Genomic DNA, 26569 nt, shown 5'->3' with positions numbered 1-26569 from the left:
TAATTCGTATATAGTACAGTATCTTCGAACTTCAGGTCACTTGTATATCGTAAAATATCATCAAATATTTACAGTTCCTTCTATGCAGTACAGTACCACGAAACGTTATCAGGTTACTTACACGCAGTACAATACTGGCAAATAGAAAGTGGTAACTTTTATGTATTGTAGGTATACCAAACATTATGTCGTATCTTGTGTACGTTGTACCATTATGAAATATCATCTGGTGTTTTCTGTATGTTGCAGGATGATGAAACATTATGTATTAGTTTCTATGTGTTGTAGCATCATGAAACATTATGTTGTATTTTCTGTGTGTTGTAACATCAGAAAACATTATCTGGTATCTTCTATGTGTTACATTCTCAGGTTAAACTTATTTCCACTTGATAATAAGCGGATCGGCAGGATGTATACGTGATAAACTTACTGAGTTTAAGCTAAGAAATAATGATTCTGGATACGTTTTGTAACACAAAATGACAACATCCTTTACTTGACCATACATCCTTGACATGGCCATAAATGAAATATAAGTCTGTACATACCATATTTTGCAAACAAATCTTGAGTTTCTATATAATCACCAATCTTTGACTGAGGTCTTGAGATGTTTTCTTCACCGAATTCTTGATAAAGTGACTTTATGAAATAGTGAAATTTTAAAAGTATGGCATCAAGAAATACAAAAATCAATTGTCATCATGTTTTTTTTTTCTGTATATTTGTCTAAATTGCATTTCATATCATGTGAAACCTTTACATTCTTTCTCGCCATCCGTTAGCTGTAGAGCATCGAAAATGAATGGAGTTGTGGCAGAGTTATTATGTAGCAGGTAAACTAGTGTTTCGTGTTCAAAGCGTATTTAATCTTTAAATCTAATTGTCGATATTTATGCACCTGTTGGAATCAGTATTATTGAGATGTAATAATATTGCGTTTTTTATTAATCACGGAAAAGTTGAGAATTAACGTGTTTGCGTGTTTGTGTTAGTGAAATAAATGTCTTTAAAGTTAATACTATAAGTCTCGTAGTTTTACATTCGTATAAACGTAAAAGTACCACTGTACAATTAGCCAATTAGAATTTTGAGTTTCCACGTGAGCTAGCATGTATACACACATGAAGTGACTGACATATGTTTTTACTTTAATTACGAAGTTACTATGTAGCTTGGTATCATGAATCACTATCAGGAGACTAGTTCATATTGTAGTGTCATTATATCTAAAAGCACGCATTTCGCAAGATCAGTAGAGAAGCTTAGTATCAGATAAAAGCACTCTAATCATTGGATTTCTTTTCTGGTGGTGGTTTATTCAACTAGTACTGAGTTTAGGATCGATATAAAAATATATTTTAAAAGAATGGGGAATTTGTGTAATATTTTTATTTATTCAGTTTTATTTTCCTTAAAATAATTTCTTCCACTTTGACTCACGTACCAACTGAATAGCTATTATTTAAATATTTTTTAGAATTTAATGAACTCCCGAAGTCAAATGCGTATGATGTCAACTAATAGTTAATTCTAAAGGAAGAAAAATAATACAATATCTGATCTGTAATAGACTATTACCAACTTTGTTTATAAAACAATGATCTTAATGTATCGGAAAGCTTCCATAATATCCAAGTATATAAAATACTCGAGAAATAAGTAAAAGAGACATCCGAAATACGATTGATATATTCGATTTAGGCGATATTCGATTCCAAATTGCTTACTACCCGGTAACGTTTTATCATTTTTATCTGTATATCAGTACTATTTTGTTTCGATTGGTTTGAAAAGCTGCCAGTGGTGGAGACAAGGCTCTAAAGTTGCCCGGACAAAACTGGGGCATGCCCATATTGTAAAAAAAAAAATATTTTGGCCTGCTCTCTTTACATGGAGAATTTGCTCATGACTGCGGTCAACTTGATTACGCTGTAACGCGTGATTCAATTCACTCTTTTACTATATCCACCCCCACATTTTCTTCTTACCACCCCTATTGCATCAAACATCTTTTTGCCCTTTTTTGGATTTATAGGTCGAGATTTTATTATCGTTTGTCCGGCCTTGTTTACGTCACTGAAAGATATATAAGGGCTGTCTGCACTAGCCGCCTCTAATTTTTGAACAGTTAAGCTAGAAAGAAGACGGCTAGTCAACAGCACTTACCGACAACTCTTGAATTACTTTGAATAGCTTAATTTGACCATCACTCCTATAACGCATCCATAACTTCACAATGCGAAGAACGATATTTTTACAGTTACGAGACGCGAACATGGGATCTCTGCACCAATAGACCGGCACGTTTAGAATTATACCATGCTTAATCCGTTTTAAGGATTGCAAGAAATCACAGAGTTTTATAAAATCAAAACTGTTTTAATGTTTGCAAAAATTAACGCGATTAATGATAATTAATAACAAATAGTAAATGAGTCGCTTGAATATCCGAATCTTAATTATTACAGACAGTTCAGACGATCTTAAAATACAAATAGTTTACAGTAATAATTTTGTGTAAGTGTTTTCTGTATTTTTTATAAACAAGGTTTTACTGTGTAACGCCCCCCAGTGGCTCAGCGGTATGTCTGCGGACTTACACGCTAAAATCCGGGTTTCGATACCCGTGGTGGGCAGAGCACAGATAGCCCATTGTGTAGCTTTGTGCTAAATTCAAAATAACAAATACTGTGTAACTTTTTAAAAATAATACCACAGTTATTCATAACATTATAAGGTCTATACAAAATAAAGAAACATGATTAGTTAATTATACTTCTGATAAGACATTATAAGGCCTATTATGCTTTTTAAATAATAAATTTTTATTAGTCCCTTAGTAATATTCAAGATTACAAAATTGTATAATAGTAGTATTTTACTCAGTCCAGAACTATTCAGGCCAGCTGGGATACAACACACATAGCAGTGCTCAGAACACTGTTTACAACAACAGTTGGTTATTCACCACCTTGTAAAAGGCGTACACACTGTAACAACTATCGTTGCAACAAATGGCTTATATGAACAGTATTCCGACGAATGTTGGTACGTTTGTTGTATCCCAGGCATGAAGAGTTCTGGATTGAGCAAAACGCGTCGTTGGCAATAGATATGATGAATATAGTTTGGTTGTAATACTGTTATTGTACAACCTTTTAATTTTTAAAAAAAATCCCTGATAGACTACGTTAAGAATAAAGTGCTCATAACTATAACAGGCTTAATAATAATGTCTTATGACAAGTATAATTAACTATTATAGACATTCTTTCTTGAAAAAGCACAAAGGGGTTTAATAAGGATTCTCAGAGAAGATGATACAATATTCTCTGGGGTTTTCCTTACAAAAAAAAAGAGTAAGTTTTCGTTAACCAATAAATTTGAATAAAAGTGACAAAAACCGGGCCCGGCATAGAATCCCCGTCACACCAAACATGCTTGCCCTTTCAGCCGTGGGGGCGTTATAATGTGACGGTCAATCTCCCTGTTCATTGGTAAAAGAGTAGCCCAAGAGTTAGGGACGGGTGGTGATGACGAGCTGCCTTACCTCTAGTCTTACACTGCTAAGTTAGGTACGACTAGCGCAGATAGCCCTCATGTAGCTTTGCTCGAAATTAAAAAAACAACTAACAAAAACCAAGTCTAGTGTCGTCTGCTTAGACCAGTATTTGAGATTAAAACATAGTTTAAGTTGAGTCAGTATTAATAAACATATGTTCTAATGACATGGAATAAAATTTAAAGTTGGCTTCCATATTTCTTATTTTACAACCAACCCAAAATCATTTACATAGATTTGCGCAAGTACAATATAGTTTATTTTTCTTGCCCCCCCCCTAGTACAGCTGTAGAGCACCGACAGCCCATTGTGTAGATTTATGCTTAACTTTACACAAACAAACAATTTTTTTTAAATACCACTCACTAGACATGATATTATATTATTGTAATACCTAGAAAGTGTGTATACAACGTTTGTTATTACATATTACAAAACAAAACTGTAAAATAAATATATTTTGAATTCGACTGTTTTCTGGTGGCATATTAATACTTTTGGAAAATTTAAACTGTATTAAATCTTCTAAAAAAAGTCACCAGATCTTCTGTGTTCTTGAAATACTAAGTCAAAATATCTTTTACAACTATGTTCTTTTCCTTGTCCCAAAAGTGCACCAATAAGTCCATGTACTTCTGATGTAAAACTTTGTTCAGTGACTAGTCAAATGATACGACAGAAATTATCTCTAACTGTTGAGGTCTGCTAATTAAATTTTCTTTTAAATAAATGTTGAGTCCAGAATGAAACAGGTACGAGCCTTTTGTTACACCAGAAGAAAACCTCTGCCCTACAATTCTGTCAGAAAACAGCTGCTCAGTCTTGAACTACAGGGTTAATGATTCAGAACTGTTTTCATTAGCCATAAATTTCCGGTGCCAAAACCCTGTCATTTAACATAAAATTGAGATAGTTGTGACTTCTTGTTCTAGTTCTTACTGCTGTTGTACTAGTGGTTACGATACAATCAATCCATTTCTCTCTGGTTAGGTTATGGCTCTGGCTTATTTCAGAAAGCAATTACGGGTCAAATTTCTTGTTTAATTCTATCATTTAGCAGTACCTTCGTCTTAAGTTGTTGTTTTTTTTCTCGTCCATGGCTCGTAAGTGCCATTTTCCCCATATTTTTTAGTTCGAAACTGTTCCCACATAGCATGCACTAACCATGAAGAGAATTTAGTCATTTAGCCAATCTGTATTGAATCTTGCTTTGTTTGCTGCTCATTTTGTTCGTATTTCCTCAGTTATAGAATAATTAAGAATCGACTTTTCTGAGTAATCCTTACCTTAAATAAAAATGTAATTGTAAATTAATTAATTATTTTAAGATAAAACATGAGTATGATATAAGTGTTTCATCAGACCAGTTACTGAGTAATCCTTACCTAAAATAAAAATGTAATTGTAAAAAAAAAATCATTCCATTATTACCCGATGAATACCAAGATTAAACTACTATCAACTTATATTGTGTAATCTCAGTTTCACAGGAAAAAAAAACACGGTAAAAGTCACCTTTTATGAAGATATGTGGTATTGGTTATATTTGTTGGTAATGCAAATTTAAAATAGAAACATTTCTAAGGTTATTAAGATTATAAAGCAACATATTAAAAACCATTCTACTACAGTGAGCTGAAAGGAAAGTAGCTAAGGAGGGAAGGGATGGAAACTGCTTTCAGTTCCATCTCCATACACACGTTTTAGAACTACTGTATGAAGACCAGTTACTGATGTTAGCCTTAGTTCTTGTACATCACCTGATGATACCATGTAAACCTGGAGAAATGTTGTGAATAAAATAAAAGAAAGTTTTACGATACAATTTGTTAACTAGTGTTCACAGGCACGTAAGAACTAAGCTAAATGTTTACTAGTGTTCACAGGCACGTAAGAACTAAGCTAAATGTTTACCAGTGTTCACAGGCACGTAAGAACTAAGCTAAATGTTTAGTTAGCCATATTTACAGTATATTTCAAAACACCGATCCTGGAATTTTAAATTTACCTGGTTTTACCTTGAACCTGTGAATCCTGTTAAAATGATAAAATACTTATATCATACTAATGTTTTATCTTAAAATAATTAATTATAATCATGCTTCACCAGGTTAGATTTAGAAAAGATGTTCCCACCACAACAACTATATTAGAACTATCTTTAGATTTTATATATGTATTAAATAGTTCTCTTCTTTTTAACCAGAGGTAAAATTGAAAAGATAATCTCTGACGTAAAGGACTATTGTATTCCTTGATTGGCCACATTACTCAAGCATTTAGACTGTCTGAGATTACTACTTTAAACATAATTAATGTTAGGATAATCAGATTTAATACTTACCTTATTCTTAGCCCTATACGTTCCAATATGAACTTTTGGATTTAGGTAACCCTGGAAAAATGGAAATATCCCATAATATGTAATATTATCCTTGGTGCAGTTCTGATATTTTACATTACATTATTGACACCTGTTGGATATATTGGCTAATGTTCTGTAAATGAATATTAAAAGATCTTTCAGTGGCGTTGGTCAACTCCACTCACAACAACAGCTGGACAAAAATCGTATAATAAATTAGGTGCAGTGCCATAATAATATTATCTACTTATACAACTAAATTAATTTAGTTTTAAAAAAGAAATTAAAAAATACCCGTAAATTTTGTATACCTCCCGCTATTCCAAACCTAACAATTAGTAAAACTTAGATATAATCGTTATTGGTCAGGCTCTAGCCTCTTAGGAGGATCGAAACTTAATTAAATTACGTAAAATTTGTGTGCAGAGCTTAAAATAAGAATGTTTTACTTAAGTAACTAATAATTTTATTTTCAATTTTATTAGTGTCTGAAGGAGTTGGTTCTCGGTTAAAACTGTATAGACCGGCCTGGTGACTGCACGGATCGCCGCTATAGCTAGTTCAGACCATCCATTATTGTAAGAAACTTAATTGAATTTCTATGATTTGTTCACCCAAGCTATTCTGCTAATCCTTGAAGAAGTAAAACCGCAGTCCACAGGAGAAGGTACGACCAAATAATGTCTTTGGTCTCTGCATCACACGTTATATTTTCGATTTTACTCTTAGTAAAAGGTAAAGAAATATATATATATAATTGAAGACACCACTTTGCACTTTAAAAAATACAGAAAACGGTCTGTACTCAACCATCACTTCCTCAATATTTAGGCCTAAGTCACTGGAATCACGGTAACATTAATAAATTCATGCAAACTTTGGGTCAAATCCTAGGAGTTCTCAAGTACGTATACTTTTTCAAATCAAAATAGCTCCCGTCGTACTCACAAGTAACTAGAGAGCTCTCTACAAACAATTAGTATTGTTTGTTTTTGAATTTCGCACAAAGCTACACGAAGGCTATCTGCACTAGCCGTCTCTAATTTAGCAGTATAAGACTAGAAGGAAGGCAGCTAGTCATCACCACCCACCGCCAACTCTTGGGCTACTCTTGTACCAACGAATAGTGGGATTGACTGTAACCTTATAACACACCCACGGTTGAAAGTGCGCGAGCATATTTGGTGTAACTGGGATTCGAGCCTGTAACCCTGAGATTACGAGTCGAGCGCTGTAATCACCTAGCCATTCCGGACCTAACAATGAGTAAAACTTAGATAAGATATAATCGTTATTTGGATCTTATACTACGTTAAAAATATTAAAACGAAATTTAAAATGTAGGCGTAGCCTAACATTAGATCTTTTACCAGCTCCGAGGTCTTGGGGTCTTCATAATCGAGTCTGTTGTTGTGCGGTCTGATTCATACTGTTTAATCATTACTGTAGGCATAGTTGATTGAACGCAAATCTTTATTTTTCCTCCTGAGTGTTTATATACTAGATGGAAGAACATGTTGCAGAATTAGTAACATTAATCTAAAAAAAAACCCCAAAAAAACATTGCCAAACGGGTGTGCAAGGTAAATATTTATCTGAACTTATTATAGGTTCCGTTTAATAAATTGGTGAATTATGAAACCCACCTACAATTAATAGAGGTAGCTTGACGAATTTAGGAAGTATATTAGAGGTAAGCCTAAGCATATCATAAACCTGCGAGGGCTGTTCAACAAATACGCGAACTGACGTCATAAAACAAAATGTACTTTATTTAAAAGTTACAGGCCTGGGACCCCTTCAAAGTACTCTCCTCCCCAACGCACACACTCATCCCAACGGTGTTTCCACTTGTCGAAACAGTCCTGGTACGCTTCTTTTGTAATGTCCTCCAGCTCCTTCGTCGCATTTGCCTTAATCTCGGGAATCGTCTCAAATCTTCTTCCTTTCAAGGGTCTTTTGAGTTTGGGGAACAAGAAAAAATCGCAAGGAGCAAGGTCAGGTGGGGAAGAACAGTGATTGAGTGTTTGGCCAAAAACGCACGAGTTCTGAGGCACAAATTTCGCAGCAACGCGGTGCATCTTCAATTTTTCGGTCAAAATCTCGTAACAAGATCCAACTGATATCCCACAGTCTTCAGCAAGCTCCCTGACAGTCAGACGTCGATTTGCCCGCACCAGGGTGTTGATTTTGTCGACGTGTGGGTCGTCAGTTGACGTGGAAGGACGTCCAGGACGCTCATCATCTTCAATGGACTGTCGACCATCCTTAAAACGTTCATGCCACTTGAAACATGCCGTATGATTTATAGCAACATCACCGTAAGCCGTGTTAAGCATAGCAAAAGTTTCAGTTGCAGATTTTCCAAGTTTAACACAAAATTTCACAGCAAGTCGTTGCTCCTTCAGGTCATTCATTCTGAAATCCGCCAAACGAAAAAATCGCATTTCACTTAAAACCGCGTAGCTAATACACAAATGAAGATATCTGCAATCGGGAAATGGCGTCGTAATCAGCTGATCTGTGCGAACCTAGCGACACCAAGCGGATTCACGTGGAACCAACTGGAGCCGCGCAATTCAAACAGTCCGCGTATCTTTTGAACAGCCCTCGTATGTTAAAACTGTTGCGTTAAATTTCATTTACCCGGCATGTGAAAAGTCATCGTGCGTTCATCAGTTTTGTAGCTCGTGAAACGTTTTCTTTTTATACGGGAAACAAAATGCATTCATTCTAAACCTAGAAGCTTTAAATCTTGTGAATACGTTTCAAGTTTTTTATGGCCACTAGTCGTAAGTCTAATAGACAGGAAACTTTGATGATGTAACGGTGAGTCTTAGTGTATTTTTGTGGCTTTTACAGCTAATAACCTTAAATCTTTTTCTCGCAATGAATGCATTGTAGTGCAGAATGGAATTTTAAAATTATTGTTGTTACAAAATTGGAGTACAATTTGCATAAAAATTCTTGTTGAAGTTTCTGATAGAATTGTTAATAGTAAATCTTTGTTTTATTTGGTTTCTCGTGAAGATATACGAGGGCTATCTGTGCTAGCTGATATACGAGGGCTATCTGTGCTGCCTCTGTTTTTGAAATCATAAACTAGAAGGAAAGAGCTAGCAATACCACCTACTGGCAACTTTTACGCTACGTACGTGTTTGAGACAAGAAAAGAGGGATTTAATTGTCACTCATGTAAAAAGCAAAGTACGTAGCACCTTTTTTGTGGGAGAGGTGTTAATACTACGGAATTTCACCTTACACTTCGCCACGCTAACTGCTGAATCGCACTCGGCAAATAGAAAGAGGAAACTTATCGTAACGTTTTGAGCAAATGCTCTTTATCAAGTTGTCGCAAAATCCTTAAGGACGCAATGTTTGAATATTTTATAAGTTTAGTGACCATATTTTTTAATAATAAAAGAAAACAAATTAATCATGATATATGAGCAAAAACGTTTCAATACACATTTCTGAAAGATACAATAAAAAGACAACAGGTTATTCCAAAGGAAAATATCAATAAGTTATTTCTTCAGAACATTTCATTAATATTAATGCCTAATATTTTGCCATGGCGCTTTTCCAGGGGATTACGCAGTAAGGCTAGATTTTTTTTTTTTTTTGAATTTCGCACAAAGATACTCGAGGGTTATCTGTGCTAGCCGTCCCTAATTTAGCAGTGTAAGACTAGAGGGAAGGCAGCTAGTTATCACCACCCACCGCCAACTCTTGGGCTACTCTTTTACCAACGAAAAGGGGGATTGACCGTCACATTATAACGACCCCACGGCTGGGAGGGCGAGCATGTTTGGCGCGACTCGGGCGCGAACCCGCGACCCTCAGATTACGCCTTTACGCGATAGGGCAATAATATTTATGTAGCATATATACATATATGTAGGTATGTGTGTGTTTTCTTATATCAAAGCCACATCGGTCTATCTGCTCAGCCCACCGCGGGGAATCGAACCCCTGATTTTAGCGTTGTAAATCCGGAGACATACCACTGTACTAGCGGAGGGCGTAAGGATAGAACTTCAGTACAACATCAAAATGAAAACCTACAAGTCTAGTCGATTTTAAAAACGTGGAAAGACAATAAAGATGAAAAAGATAACTCTTAATGACTGTGTTAACCTGTTGATTGCCAAGTATTTCAGCTGCTACAATACAACTCTAATGCTTCTTCATTTTGTAACTTTTTCGTGACGCCATTTGGATCGAAAGTGAAACAACTTGTTTCACGAGTTGGATTTTAATGTCATTTTTGTAATTCACCTACGATCCCAAAGTCCAGAGCGCGATTTTTCTTTGGTGGTAACGGGACCTGAATCTCAGACACACAACTCCGTCATCCACCACGCTAACCACTCTCTTACTCTTGGCTCTTGTAAGCAAACAAAGAAAAATTCGTATATAATCAATTATATGTGTAAATAAATAAATAAAACAGGAAATAAGGTTAACGTGGATGGTCTTTATATGTGTTAATGTGGTGAGTTACAAGAAGCTTAACATTCCATGATGTGAGGAATCATTATTTTTTCACGCAGGAGTTTTCGTTTCTTTTGTCAAAAGAATCGTGACTGACCGAGAATAATGGTGTTGAACGCCGACTGCTGGCTCACCATTTCTTTTCATCTGATAATCATGGATTTTAAACCAAAGATGTTAAAAATGCATTTTACAAGTCACTAGTGGTTGAATGTTGACTCCGAAACACATACACACACACATAAAATAATAAAATCACCATTTATGTCATATGTGATTTTTGTAATACCAATTGTTCCACAATGTATTAACAGGTGATACAACTTCAAACAGTACAGGATTCATTTGCACGTGTATCAGAACTGTTAACTGTGTGAAACTGGTGTGTGCTAATAAATTTTCAACATCATTTTTATATCGGAATAAGAAGAGACTGTGTAACGAGATGTCTAGTATTGGACCATGTTGAGTATTATTGACATCACATTAACTTTTATTGTTGTATGAACCGAGAGTGGCGACTGCAGAACGAGATGTCTAATGTTGGACCATGTTGAACGATGTCGATGTTATGTGAACTCTTACTGTTGTGTGTACTTTAAGTGGCGACTGTAGAGCGAAAAGTTCGATGTTAGACCATGTTGACGTTACATCAACATTTATTGTAGTGACTAAAGATACCATCCTGTGTATTCAGACCTTGAGAGCAAGGTAGTGTAACCAACTAGTAGTTGCGAGTAACAACATAGAATTATACTCCCAAGCCATTAACAACTATTACTCATATTCTTGTTTTATAGATGACGCAATCTGCAAAAAACTGTAGCTTGTGAATGTACGTTTTGCGTGGAGTGGGTGGTGACTGGGTGTAAAATTTGATAAATTTGGTTATGTCATATAATTTTGTGGTCATTCGTCAGTTATAAATTGAATTTATGGGTTTTTCGTGCTGTGTCTTCCACGAGTATCTAAACTTGGTTTTTTGCGTTGTGAGTTCTCAGACGACCCACTATGGGGAAGGATTAGATTTGTATGAATTATTCGTCTAATTATTTCACCTACACTCTTTGTTAACTCTGCCACCTGGTATTGCCTTTTTTGCTTTTTTCTTTTCGGTTTTTTTAACATAATTTTTTATTTCGAAATTTCAAACGTCCTGTTTCTATCGTTTGGCTGCTGTAGCGCTACCTAGTGAGACATAACGTAACTTTTGGCACAGTTTAATTGCGTGATATTTCTTTTTTGTATATGAAGTTAATATAAACTATTACTTTAGTATTAAATGTGATAATTAATAGAAAAAATAGTTTTAATATTTCAAGGTTTTTAAGTAACATCAACCATTTTAATCAACCTTCGTCGTAATCTACCCATTATGGATTTCAGAATCTCTCTCCCTACTTTGGGGATATATACTCGTTATAACAGTGAATATCGTTATTCGATTAGTGTAGTTCAGCAGATAAAAGTGGGTGTTATTGCCTTTCCTTTTGGCTAGTACTTCAGAATTAGGGTAAGCTTACGAACGTACTAGTATTTCAACCGCATTGACGTCATTGATGATCTCATAAGGCGGTTTCCAAAACATGAATTATGGCTACTTCGGTAATAAAGTAAAGGTTATGTAGTTTACGGTAACACGGGTGTTAGCCTATTTACGAACAAAAGTTAAGCGTAATGTATCAGATATTTCCCCATGTTAAACTGTTTTATCGGAAAGTTTTACGGGATATTAAGCTTCGCAATGCACAGACCTAATTTTCTTTTCTTCGATAGTAATTCGTAACTATTTTTTACCAAGTCGTCAGAAGATACCCAGAAATTAAAATACACCATTCTCTTGAATTTCAATCAGTTTTTCTTTCGGTAACTGTTTAGACTTCCCCAAATGGCACAATTCTGCAGATCTCTAAGCGTCGTTTCTTATAAGTGCACGTGTTTGCAAATCACGTGCTGTGAGATCATAAAATACCACATATGTCTATATGGTAGAAACATTAGTGTGTTAGCATAATATTACCCTCAAATTTACAAACGATTGGCAGAAGTAGCACCTGTGTAGCTACGTGAGAATATACGAAAAATTCAGGAATAGAAAATATTGTCGTATATGGAACACAAATACGAAACTGAAATAGTGTTTGTAAAGGAACTTCGTACTGTTGAAATAAGCGGACTCAAAACATATTGAACAATAAACACGCACTTCAAAAGAGTGCAATATTTTATGGTACCTGTAATTTCGGAAATAAACGAAATAAAATATTATATATTATAAAAGTAATAAACAATAATTACTTTCTGGACTTGAGCGTTCTTGCTGACTCTGATTTTAAATCAACATTTAAATTGTTATAAAAACGTTGAGAAATAGGAAGAACCAGTACAATTACGAAAGTAAAATAAACATTACAAGTCATAAAGAATAGGATACAGTGAATTGATTGGATGCAGTAATGTTGCCTGAGTTCTGAACTTTTATCAGTATATAGATTATCTGGATTTAGGTGAAAGATGAACTTTAAATTTAATTCGATCTCCCGAAGTGTTTCATTAACAATGACCATTACAGGTATATCTCAGTTAAAGTGTTTTCTAACGAATGGTATATGTTTTCTCATGTATGTTTTAGAAAATTTAGACAAACATAAGTGATCGAAATTAGTGCTGTTTTGTGGGTCCAAGAAAGAACAAAATATAATAACCTGTCATATACAGTTGAATTCTTGTTTATGATTCAAATAATTTCGTTTTTAGAAAGAAGTCCGTGCTTGACGGAGTAATCCATCTCAGTTGGATAATAGTTAGCTTGGAATTTCAAATTGCGAGAAAAGAAAGGCAGCAACTTCCTTAACTGTTTCCTAAGGTATATGTTTCCTTTCTACATGGTATTGTATTTTTGTTTTTTCGCTTCGTTATTTAATGATTCATTATTTTTGCGACTGTCATTTTTTTCCATGTTTGCACTTCATTTCGTCAAAACCATACTGACTTTGGGGGTAATTTTCACAGTATATTATTTTGTTACTGTACAAGATCGTTTGTTTTTATTTTCTTTTGGTTTATACGTATGTGTTGTGGTCTTATATTTATTATAACATTTAAGAGGAAAAAAAAAAAAAGGTGTGAAAATAGTTTGCAGGTCCCACCGAGATTTGAACTCGGATCGCTGGATTCAAAGTCCAGAGTGCTAACCATTACACCATGGGACCACTAACCTATTTTCTCGATATATTACTTTTGTAATAAATAGAAATATAATCATATTTATAGTTAAAATATTTTATTTCAATTATCTTAATCAAGTTATACAACATGTGGCGATAAGAAAACAGTGATAAATAGGTGACCTAAGGCTATTTTAAGACGATTACTTCGCCATCTCGTGAGAACATAGCAAAGAATGAATTTGAAGTGAGATATTAAAGGACGCGCAAAATTACTGGAAGGACGTCCCCAATTGTTAAGTCATGGACGAAACAACGCCAACTGTTGCAATACCGAATGTTGGGATTGACTATCATTCTTATGACGCAGCGACTACCCCCTAAAAATTGAACATGATTACTATTATTATTTTGTTCTCGCAATAGTAGTGATTTACCCTAACAGTTTAATAAAGCATAAATATAATAACACTATTAAATTTATATAAATTATACATATTTCAGTTGGGCCATCCATTCATCCGCAGGAGAAGTTGTAGATCGGTTAAATAGGATTTTTGAAGCAAACTGCAACAATAAAAGTAGTGAAAGTACTTCACACAAGAAGAAAATAATTTCTTCAAGAATAGGATGCAGAGAAATTTGGATTTTACACAACACTAATATTAAAATGCGTATCTAATATATGTTAATTACTTTGGAAATGCAATTATGTTTATTGAAAAGTACTTTTTGTCTTTCATGGTAAATAAAAAAGCAAAAATATAATCAGGGGTGTAGATTTTTTACACCCGATGGGGGGGAGGGATGATTTTTGCAACCACTTATGTGGACTGTTCAATTTACAAATTGGTAATCTATGATTACGTGAACCTGAAAGCTGTAAACATGCAGTCAGAGTAATCTTGTTGCCACGATACTTCAAGGTATCCATGTAGGTTTGTATAAGTGAGGTGTTGTGAACAGTTTTCAAAATGTTAATAGAATAAAGACAAATGTGTCACAAATTAACTGCCACATAAATTTATTCCTGCACACTGCACAGTATAAAAGATGGCCATTATACTTGACAAGGTTACTAATAACTTTCATTGCATGAATTACATTTTCAAAATATTAATAAAATTAGTAATTACCCTTGATAAGTTTATATCTACTGAAAACTGTTCATGTTGTTTGATAAAAATAATTAAAATGTCTTTGCGAACTCTTGAAAATTACACATCAATACAATGTAGCACATAATTATTCATATTTTTCATTGAAGTAAGATTAATTTAGTCCTCTAGTCTACATGTTCCCAAACGTAGACCCCCTTTGTGATGATCTGTTTATTAATTCTTTCATAAGCTCTTCTATATTTATCTTGTCGACCTCATCTTTGTGAGTGTGACAAACTGCCACATGGTTGAGGCGGCACTGAGACATAGTTGACCTTAACAACGTCTTCAACTGTCTTAATGCAGAAAAACTGCGTTCACATTCGCAGCTGGATACTAGACATACAAACAAAATTTTCATGAGAAGAAACATTTCACTAAACATCTGCTGGCTTGTTTCATGCATTTTACAGTAAGCATCCTTTGCACCTTTCAGAGATACTGCTTTTATTGTTCCTTTGAACATGGGCAACTGAAACTCGAGCTGTTGTGCAGATATTTCTGGATAGAAGTTTATAACCGAGTTGTCAATCTTGCCAGATGTGATCATGTTCTCAAGTGCCAGATATTGCCTCAAGTCATTGTTGTCTGCATTGAATCTAGTGGTCAGATGTTCTATGACTGTGTCCACAAATTTAAAATATTGGCTTCTGTAGTAATCTCTAGCTGTTGCAGAATGGTGTGCTAAGCCATTACCTGTGATCCTTCTGGAGGGTCTCCGAATGCGTGGTAATTCAATAGGCACTAGATCTAGGGAAGTTACCTTTTTCTCAGCTTCATCAAATATCTTGTTGTAATTTTCCTCTGTTCGCAATACCCGTAATTGCTCAACTGTCATTGCAGATGCTTCAATCATGCCAAATACTGTCGCTGATTTTGCTTGGAATGCACGGTTTAGTTCTTCTAATGCAGTTAATGGATGCTGAGCCATCAACAATCCTAAAACTGTCTTTCCTTTGTCAAATCTGTCCAGCACACCTCGTGCTTCCACTGCTACATCTGATTTTTCATTTGCTAATTCAGACAAAGAATCAACAATGTTACTGTAGTGATCATTAGCACATGTAATTGCAGATTGGACACAGTGGGTGGATGTATTTAACTGGACTATTGTGGCTGTCTGACAATACAATATTTTCAAAGATTGTCTTGTATTTGCCTGAACTCTGAAGCAAGACACCAAGTTCATGTACCCACTGGATAGAATCTCGAACACATTCACAAGCTTCAACTGCATGTTGTATTATTAAATTAGCCTTGTGTGCTCCGTAGTGAAAAACAAAGCTGACGGTTGCTCCTCTTTTATTTTTGCCTGACATCCACTGTACGCAACAATCATGTTAGTGGCTCCATCATAAGTTTGTGCTCTTAATCCTGACAGTGGTAAATTGAGTCTAGTCAGTACATCAAGTATAGTCGAGGATATTGTTTCACCAGTTGTATTGGAAACACTGTACAAATCAAGAAATGTCTCATGGACGTCAATGTTCTCATCTACGTATTGTACACATATTGCTTCCTGTTCGGCACCTGTAACATTTTGAGTGCCATCAACCATTAGTGCAAAGATTTTACTTTGCTGCACTTCGTGTGCTATGTTCCTCAGTATTTGATGGCTGAACATCTCTATTATTTCATTCTGAGCCTGAGGTGATGTGAATGTGGTTTTCTTTGACAAGTAGGTCGTCAACTCAGGATCTTCCTCCTTCAGGAGCTTCATTAACTACAGGAAGTTCCCCTCCGTATCAGTATGTCCACGTAATGCTACACCTTGGCGCACTAAGAAACGTAAACTTCTGAATATTTTGGCTAGACTTTTTTTGCATTCTTCCTGCTGCTTCTTTTTTCCATCATGTAGCTGGACAGTCACTGGAGTTACATCAAGTAAACCTTCTGGAGATATAGCGAATCTGTGCTGGGAGGAGGATTGGTGTTCGTTGAATTTCTGTTTTGCCTTTTTCCAGTTGCAAAAACCGGTGGATATGAAGGTATACTCCACTGGTCTCTCCAATTTCCCTGTAAAAAGGTCTCTATTTTCCGCCTTGGCACAATGAAAGCATATGACTTTTTGAGTCTGATTGTCGAAGTGCAGCCATGGGAACTCATCAAACCACTTGCCCTGAAAGTTGATATTTTGAGATTTTGCTTTCTGTCATGGTATTATTGTACGTCTGGATAATATGGCTTTCCACACTGTATCTGTGGAGTGTCAGACTTTTCATTACTGCACAAACTTGTTTCACAACTATCTGGTGGTTCATAATGTGCAATAGTTGCACAAGCATTTTCAGACTCGTCCTCTGATGAACATGTTATTTCCTCTGTATGGCAAGTTTCTATTCCTTTGCTTGAGGTTGTTGGATTATCTGCATCTGTATTGTCACTTGTAGTACTAGTAACTGGCTTGCAGAACTGTCTAATATCGGAAAGTTTTAGACGCTTGCTTGTCATAATTGGAATATGTTTCCCAGATAACTCAACAGGCTAAAATACAGTCTTTATTGAAAAACGCTAATGTACAACGAATGATGATAGAACAGAATGGAAGTAGGACTGAACTGTAAAATGTATTTAAGTCGAACGCGCGAACCTCACAGTGACTACCGAGCCGACTGACCGCCTGGGCATCGCTGGGACAATGATGTGTGCTAGTTACAACACAAGTAATTGCAAGTTTCTCGAAAAATACTTAAACAATCACAAATATATTATATTCCTGTTAAAGGTCATCAAAAGGTAAACACGTTGTGATATAATGTCTATAAGCATGTCTATTAAATAAAAACACCCAAACAAAAATTAGCAATACAATTCGAGTAGAGGCTTCAGGCCGTTGAAATCGTTCCTTTTGTGTTCTAATTATACAAGAAAATACAATATTTTTACTATCTATGATAAGAGAACATATTGTTCTTTTACCATAAAGCACCAGCACTTTATTAGAGGGCCGCAAACACAGGTCTAATGAGCCCTGTTGTAAAATCGAGGCTCAGACTAAAGGGTTTGTTTTTGTTTGTTTTTGGAATTTCGCACAAAGCTACTCGAGGGCTATCTGTGCTAGCCGTCCCTAATTTAGCAGTGTAAGACTAGAGGGAAGGCAGCTAGTCATCACCACCCACCGCCAACTCTTGGGCTACTCTTTTACCAACGAATAGTGGGATTGACCGTACATTATACACCCCCCACGGCTGGGAGGGCGAGCATGTTTAGCGCGACGCGGGCGCGAACCCGCGACCCTCGGATTACGAGTCGCACGCCTTACGCGCTTGGCCATGCCGGGCCCTCAGACTAAAGGGAGCGGAGGGGGGTGATGTAGGGTGCGTCTGGATCCGAGTGGCCCGAACCTGTCGTTAACTGTACACCAAACGTACACTATGGTCAGCAGTTTCGGCAGCTAAGGAGAGTAAGGCGTTCGACAATAAAACTGGCTAGACATGCATAAGAACAAATGGCGTAGGAAAACCGCACAATATACACATAAGATTGATGCAGCTACAAGCTACAAATGGCCTGCCAGATCTAGATCACAGGAGTTTACGCTTGGGAGTAATATTTTCGAATTTCATGCTCTGTTCAATCTGTTGTGATGGAAATTTGACTTAATCTTACCTACAAGACGTAGGTAGATTCTGTGATAGTGCTTGCAAGCCTTGCATGTATACTTAGGCCTACTGACTGATACTTACGAACTATCGCTTAGATCGAAAAGGTTAGAAGCACGCCTATATTAAAGATGTATATTTCAGCTACTGAAAAAGCCTACATCTAGGACTAATTATGTAATTCGATTGTAAGAACACGAGAATCACAAGTACAAACACACAATTTGTAGGCCTGTGATGCAATAAAGCAATTCAAACTGTAGGGGGGGATGATTGTATGCACCATACCCCCTCACCTAAAATGAAGGGGGGGGATGTATCCCACCCATCTCCTCCAGGATCTACGCCCCTGAATATAATCTTCCCATACGTATAAGCATACTGTATTTAGCTGCAGAAACGTATAGTAAAAAATAAAAAGATACGCCACGTAAAAAAGACTTAAATAAAATAAAATATTTAGTTTGTTTTGAAATTCGCGCAAAGCTACACGAGAGCTATCTGCCCAGATAGACAAAAGAAACACCCGTAAACTTCCAGGATTTACTATTCACGTTGCAACAGATTTGGTATTATATATTTATTTTAACATCTGTGTTTGTTTAAGTTTAATATATATTTAGAAATCAGTATAATTTATATGTTAAATAAGTATTACGAAAGTCCCGCCTATTCTCTAAATCTGTATAAGATTTTCGAGCATTAGAATCAACAATATGTGTTTTACGAAGTCACTAGCGTATCTTTGAATATTGTTAGCAACTGTACGTTCGAGAATCTTACTCTAAGGGTTAATAAATAGATGCGCCAGAAGACAGTTTTGTATATTGTTGGTTTGCTACAGTCAGTATTCTACCAACCTCGGACGTCCGGCATGGCCAAGCGTGTTAAAGCGTTCGACTCCTAATCCGAGGGTCGCGGGTTCCAACCCCAGTCGCACCAAACATGCTCGCCCTCCCAGCCGTGGGGGCGTTATAATGTGACGGTCAATCCCACTATTCGTTGGTAAAATAGTAGCCCAAGAGTTGGCGGTGGGTGGTGATGACTAGCTGCCTTCCCTCTAGTCTTACACTGCTAAATTAGGGACGGCTAGCGCAGATAGCCCTCGAGTAGCTTTGCGTGAAATTAAAAAACAAACTATCAACCTCGGAAGCTATAACTGTGATAAAACGCTTATTAATCGGAAATTAACAGATATCCGACCAGGAACATGTATACGCTTCGAACATTACAAACCGTTTATCTTCAGACGTTAATGTTTCTACGATGTCTTCTGTGAAGAAGTTAGCTAGGTGTCCATGAAGTGAACTGTACCTATGTATCAACACAGAATTAATTTGCTCATTGTGTTTGTTTGTGTGTTTTCATTTAGCAAAGCCATCGCGGGCTATCTGCTGCGTCCACTGAGGGGAATCGAACCCTTGTTGTAAATCTGTGGACTTATCGTTGTACTAGCGGGAGACTGCTCATTGTGAACCGTCGATAAAATATTTAGTTCCAGATCAAATTTAAGTCTCGGTATTGTTTGTAAGTTTGTAAAACTGTTGTATATAATCATATTTTGTAATAGCTATTTGTAATAACCATTATTATGAATTGTATTGTTATTTATATACTAAAATATATTTGTGTTAAGAAAGAAAATTATGCGTATCAATCTTGTTGGCAATTATAATATATTTGATACATACCGACATTTAATTCACTTTTAAATTCAAATCGTAATACGTAACGTAATAATCAAATATAATTGTATAGTAATAGCTCAGAAAATTGATAGGAATTGCTCTATAAAAGTAATGTTTATCTGACGAACACATACAAATATTTAGTAGTGTGAAATAATACCCATATATGTCACTAAACACAAAGAAGTAATGTTTGTCAGTCACACTGATCACACACTTGTAGGAAGTGATTTACTGGGATCAGAATATAACATTTAAAGATGCTAACATAATTTTTTATTTTTCCACGTATAAGATTGACTGGTGGATTAAAGATCAAAGGCTAATTTTACTCGGTTGGCTATATGCTCTGTTGAGGATTTAACCCTAATTTTAGCGGTTTAAGTCCGTATACTTAGTGGTAGACAATAATACTGAAAAAGTCCACATTCTCAATACTGACTCAGCAGAGCCCTCTGTTGTCTTTGATGCAGCTTTATAAATATTACACATTCTAAACGTTTATTGTACAAATTGACTAAATATCTGAACCAAAATAAATACCATGATTACAGCTGAAACTGGTGTAAAAACATCAACAACCAAAGAAAAAGACAAAGTTTCACCCCATCAACTTACCATTAAGGCGTTAATGGTAAGTTGGTGGACTAATGTTCATCATCTGTTTTTCTGGGGAGGTTGCTTTGGAGAAGGAGTGCAAGAAACATCCATCTCTCGAGTCCATGAAGTCACGCGTAGTCTGTTCGATTTCCATATTTTTGCGTTATTTTTATTTAAATTGGCTACACTCAAAGCTGACCGTTCACTTTATTAATTCCCTCCCCCACGAAATTTTTTTTGTATGTCATTGCGATAATACTCTGGATTTAGGGCATTGTTAACTTCAGAATATTCCGGAAAACGCATTATTCAATTAATAAATTATGTTTTGTATCATGTGGATGGCCCCTAATAAGGTAATAAGTTCGTATAGATGTAGGTACGTCGAGTATTGAGAGTGAAAGCTGTGTAAAAGAAACACTTTAACATGATAGAACTTTTAGTTATGTCTTATTGAAATATTAAGGATAATCGTATATATCCTGGTTCGCTCGTTACGTTAAAACTGAGAAGCAAAATTAAACGACAGTGACTGGTGAGGATTTCTTACTAACTGATACAAACAGTTCCTTTTTCCTCCCCAGTGACACAGTGGCATGTCTGCGGACTCACACTGCTAAAAGCCGGCTTTCGATACCCGTGGTGGGCAGAGCACAGATAGCTCATTGTGTGGTTTTATGCTTAATTTGAAACAAAAGCAGTTCCTTGTTTCGTTCTTAATATGAAAAAATGAACATTTCCAGTCTTGTTCTTACAGTCACACTGATCACACACTTGTAGGAAGTGATTTACTGGGATCAGAATAAAACATTTAAAGATGCTAACATAATTTTTTTCTTTTTCCACGTATAAGATAGACTGGTGGATTAAAGACCAAAGGCCAATTTCACAAGTGTTATTTAAAAACAACAACTTAAAACATATCTTTCAAGTGTCATTTTTGTCATATTCTTTGGTCGTATGGACAAACTGTCAGCTTCATTGTAAGTAAACATGGTAACGTGTGAGAGTCAATGAAAAGTAGACAAACCGAGATAATCATCAACAGTTCTTAGTGTACAAAAAAAAAGAGAGAGAGAGAGATAATTCCTGCTTACTAATTTATTATTATTATTACAACGGTCTTCAGAATACAGTGATATAAAACACAATTCGTCATAAGTTTAGTTATTTCTCTACCCCTTACTCCATTTTTTTAAAATTTAGATTCCTTTCTGGGCGTGCAAAAACTACTGGAAACATGGATACACTTAAACAACTTGGTGAGTAACAGCTGTAACGTTATCTTGACGAGGTTCTTGAATTTATTTACATTATTACACACAGTAATAGCGTAAAGTGTTACATGTAATCTGGGAGAGAAGGTTTTATATTATTACACACTAATAATTTCAAGTGCTTCATGTAGTTTGGGAGCGAGGAATTTACACTGTTACACACAGTGGTAAATTAAAGTGCTTCGTGGAGTCTGGGAGAGAAGGTTTTACATAATAACACATACTCATGGCTTAGAGTGGTTCACGGAGTCTGGGTACGAGAGTTTTATGTTACTACACAACGTGTAACGTACATTAAGAACAGCTTAAAGTATTGCATGGATTCTGAGAGAAAATTTAATGTTTCATGAATAAGACTTGTAAAAACTTAACATATTATGTCCTTTATTTACAGTTTTCAATAGAATTAGGAAAATTGTAAAGAACTGAAAGTGGAATTTAAAAACTCACTTCCTATTGGTTGGTTTTGTAACTAGTAGAAAGTATTGAAATTCTACAAAATATGTAGAATTGAATGTGTTTTTTAACTCAATTTTACACAAAACCCAATATTTGACCACTAAGATATGGTCTTTCTAATAGTTCTTTAAAAACTAAATACACTTGTTGACAACAGAAACGCTTTATAACACCCCTCCTTCAAATGTTTTAATTCGTCATCCCTGTTTATGCACTTGCTAACAACATTGTCAGAACTCAACAAAACACTGAATTTGTAAACAATGTATTAGAAATTTACAAAGAAAATCTGTTCGAATCATTAACTGACACAAAACATTCTCAGTGGTACTTACTGCACGCACATTTTCCTTAAAATATATAAAGTGTAATATATTTTTATCAACATAAATTATGTAAAATACCCTGAAAATTGGGTTTTAGAAGTTTGATGCTACAGTATTCCATGAAAAAAAATTTTTGTTAAATTTTAACACCAAATACACCAAGAAATTAACCTGCATCCATAAGAATCACTTTCAGCATGCCTGTTTGTTTGCAACTTAGCACAAAGCTACATAATGAGCTATGTTCTGTTAACAAGAGCATCGAAACCCGATTTTTAGCTTTATCAGCTTACAGCCTTACTGCTGTGCCAGTGTGTGTGGGTGTGGGGGAAGCTATACCTATTCATATAATTGGTTTTGCATATTTGTTTTCTCTTTTTTTCTTAATATTCATACACAATGGGGCTTCGGCATGGCCAGGTGGTTAAGGCACTCGACTAGTAATCTGAGGGTCGCGGGTTCGAATCCCCGTCGCATCAAACATGCTCGCTCTTTCAGCCGTGGGGGCATTATAATGTGACGGTCAATTCCACTATTCATTGGTAAAATAGTAGCCCAAGAGTTAGCGGTGGGTGGTGATGACTAGCTGCCTTCCCTCTAGTATTACATTACTAAATTAGAGATGGGTAGCGCAGATAGCCCTCGTGTAGCTTTGCGTGAAATTCAAAACAAACAAACATATGCAATAGCTGAACAAACATCCGTTTCATAAATAATTTTATTTGACTAGTAGAACTGTCTAAGTTACATAGAGAGTTGTGGAATTTCATGCCATGGTCTTAAACTAAAAACTGTCGTATTCATAACGAAAAAGATATTTACAAAATTGCCTTACAAAGTACGTTTTCATCATTTGCACATTCAGCAACATAAACACGAATTACCATACCCTAGACAGAGCTATGTGGACTTGACCATGAGAAAAAAAAAAGCTAAACAAAGTGTAACCTGCGGACAAACATTCGTTTTCCAAAATCATATTATGGCATAAGATACGTGTTTGAAAACAAACTTGTCTAATGAATGTTTGATACGTATATTTAGCTGTTATGAATAAAAATATGCTTTCAAGTCTGAGTTAAGTAGCTGGTTTGTTTGTATATGTTAAAAAATGATGTTATTATCAGAATTACTGAACTGTAAAAAAAATGGCTGTAGCTTTTGTCTCACGTACCATCATTTTATTTCTATTTCTGTTTAAAACTTTGTATCTCATGGTGTTTTGATAAAATATGCCAGTTTGATAGCATTGGTCTTAGTTTTGCTAGAAAAACGTAATGTGTATTAATAAGCTTAATGAGACATAGTTCGGTTTTACTTTAGCCAGTAAAGCTTAATGATTCTCTAATAAACAAAAGGAATGAATAGACCAGTCTTAACTAGAAAGGTGTGATGATACTCTATTAAACAAAAAGAACGGATATATCGACTTTAGCAACAAGGCTTAATGTTTTTCTAATAAACAAAAGGGACAGGGACGAATAGGTCAGCTTCACTCAGAAAGGCTTAATAATGCTCTTATAAACAAAAGGGACAAATAAATCAGCTTGTTTTATAATAACTAATTATATTTTATGTTAGTTATTAGTTTAATGTATCTAAAATCTTTCAAAAACCAAGGAATTAGAAATAATCTTTCTAATTCTAAAAATTCTTTTAGAATGTCCCGTCTCAGCCCAGAGTCTTATCAAATTTACAAATGCTAGTTAGAGACTAATAAACCTCTCTTATTGACTTCACTGTATGCAACTATTAAAATAATTTTTAAAAACAAGTAAAGTACCTGAATGTCATATAACAGTACATAGTATAATAATATTTGAAGATTTTATGCCTTGTAACAATAGTTAGTTGTAAACAGTGTCGATAGATGACAGCCTTAACGTTTCTGAACTTCCATATTTTGGATTATTAAAATATATTTTAGCTTTCAATCGTGTATCTACGAGCTTTCAGTTGAGCGCACCGAAATAGAAACTGTAAAATATAAATATTTTATAAATCAAGATAATGTTTTGAACTATTTTATTGTAATGACGTAAACACTAAAAAACCTTATCTTGATTTCTAAAATATTTATATTTTACAGTTTCTGTTTCGGTGCGCTCAACCGAAAGCTCGTAGATACACGATTGAGAGCTAAAATATATTTTAATAATCCAAAATTTGGAAGTTCATGAAGCGTTAAAGCTGTCATCTATCGACACTTTTTACAACTAACTATTGTTATAAGGCATATATGTGCTATTATACATTTTTTCTACTGCATAGATGGAATCCCGAATTTTATCGTCATAAGCCCTTAAACATGGAACGAATTTTTAAAAAAATAAATATTGTTTTGAGACGAAAAATAAAATAAAAGTTTAAGGTCGTATATTTTGTTTTCTAGCAGAAAAGGAAAACAGTAAGTAAAAATGTGCAGAGGTTTTTAATATAAGACTAGAGTTCATACTATGTCCATTACTGTATCGCTTTAAACATATTCACGGTAAATACAAATGAAAGTCAAAATGTGAGTAAAAAGGGGCACACCATGCGAACGAAAATCGACCGGTAATTATAATTTCCGAAACGTATTATATTGATTATTGGGTCACATATTAAAGATTTTACTTTTGGGTTGAATGATTATTATTTTAAGTTAGCTTTACAAGTGTTTACTTAGAACAACGGGCGAAAGGCTACTAAACTGATTAAAAAGTTTTAAACGTATAAAACTACCACCAATTCTTCGACACTTGACGTTTACCTGTATAACTGACACTACACTTTGCCCCCACGTTTCAGAAGGTACCCATATTACATTAAATGAACACCACATTTCTCTTCCTTGTGTCCGGGGTTTAAAATAATTTTAAATATAACGCTTTATAAACATACGGGCAACCAGTTAAATAGTTTTTGGATTCTCTTTTAATTTTTTTAAAACTTAACCTTTTATTTACACCAATAAAACTTAAACCATCGAGTTTGCCAAGCGTTAGTTCGCTAGAGGTAAGTCTACTGATTTACAACTCTAAAATACGAGGTTCGATTCCCGCGATGGACAAAGCAGGTAGCCAAATGTGGCTTACTCTGAAAACCAACCAACCAAATAGTCTAGCTATGATGGCTCGTTACTTTGTGTAATCTTTCCCTGAAAGACAGTCAACATTGACATTAGAAACATGTCAATTTTTTGGATATATGGATTTTGAGGAAAAGCGGGTCTTTTTAAAGATATGAAATTACTGTACCATTATATATTAAATAAATAGGACACACGGTTTTAATTGGCTTTAAACCCTACGTCAAACAAGGAGATGAAATCCAACGAACAAACATATAAAAATGTGTAAAGTTGATATTATATGATCGTATAATGAAACCTACATTTAGAGAGAAAAATACGGTATAGTAGTGTTCAGAAACTCCTACCCTAACTCTGACGTATTGTGACATTAGAAAAATTGACGCAAAATTACATCAAACCAACTTAATTTACTTCATTATAATGAAAAACTGTTGCCAAGCGATCTACGAACAAGCCTGAAGCACCCTGGTATCTTCAGCGCTGGACATAGTAGTCTTGTTCAAAATATTTCAGATATTTTTGTACTTAATATTCAATAAATAATGGCTGGGCATTAATTTTACTACTATATTCCTTAAGGATATTGAAGTCATCCTATAAAACAGCCAATCTTCTTGGACAAAAACAGTGTAATACATAGATTACATACATTCGTCTTCACTTGTATTCATGAATACTTTTTAATAATTAGCAAATCTTCTCAGAACTGATCGTAAGAAGGCTTTGCTAATGAGGTTCTGTTTTATGCTAACAAAGAAATATCAGTGGTCGCCTACCTATCTTT

The 26569-nt window shown here is 35.1% G+C and overlaps 1 long non-coding RNA gene and 1 other non-coding gene across 2 annotated transcripts in view; one reads left to right on the top strand and one right to left on the bottom strand.

Annotated features, from left to right (window-relative positions):
- The window catches only part of LOC143240422 (uncharacterized), a 78717-nt gene extending 65300 nt beyond the window's left edge, over positions 1 to 13417 (top strand). The window contains exons 2-3 of the long non-coding RNA XR_013021756.1: positions 6419 to 6600; positions 13188 to 13417. This is a non-coding gene — a long non-coding RNA (uncharacterized LOC143240422). The remainder of the gene's footprint in view (positions 1 to 6418; positions 6601 to 13187) is intronic.
- Positions 13418 to 13570: 153 nt separating this feature from the next.
- On the bottom strand, positions 13571 to 13642 carry TRNAQ-UUG (transfer RNA glutamine (anticodon UUG)). Its single transcript has one exon. It is a non-coding gene; the product is annotated as a tRNA-Gln (tRNA).
- Positions 13643 to 26569: the final 12927 nt, after the last annotated feature.

This window comes from Tachypleus tridentatus, chromosome 13 (genome assembly GCF_004210375.1).
Source record: "Tachypleus tridentatus isolate NWPU-2018 chromosome 13, ASM421037v1, whole genome shotgun sequence".
NCBI classification, from domain to species: Eukaryota; Metazoa; Arthropoda; class Merostomata; order Xiphosura; family Limulidae; genus Tachypleus; species Tachypleus tridentatus.
This window is presented reverse-complemented; position numbering and strand designations above follow the sequence as displayed.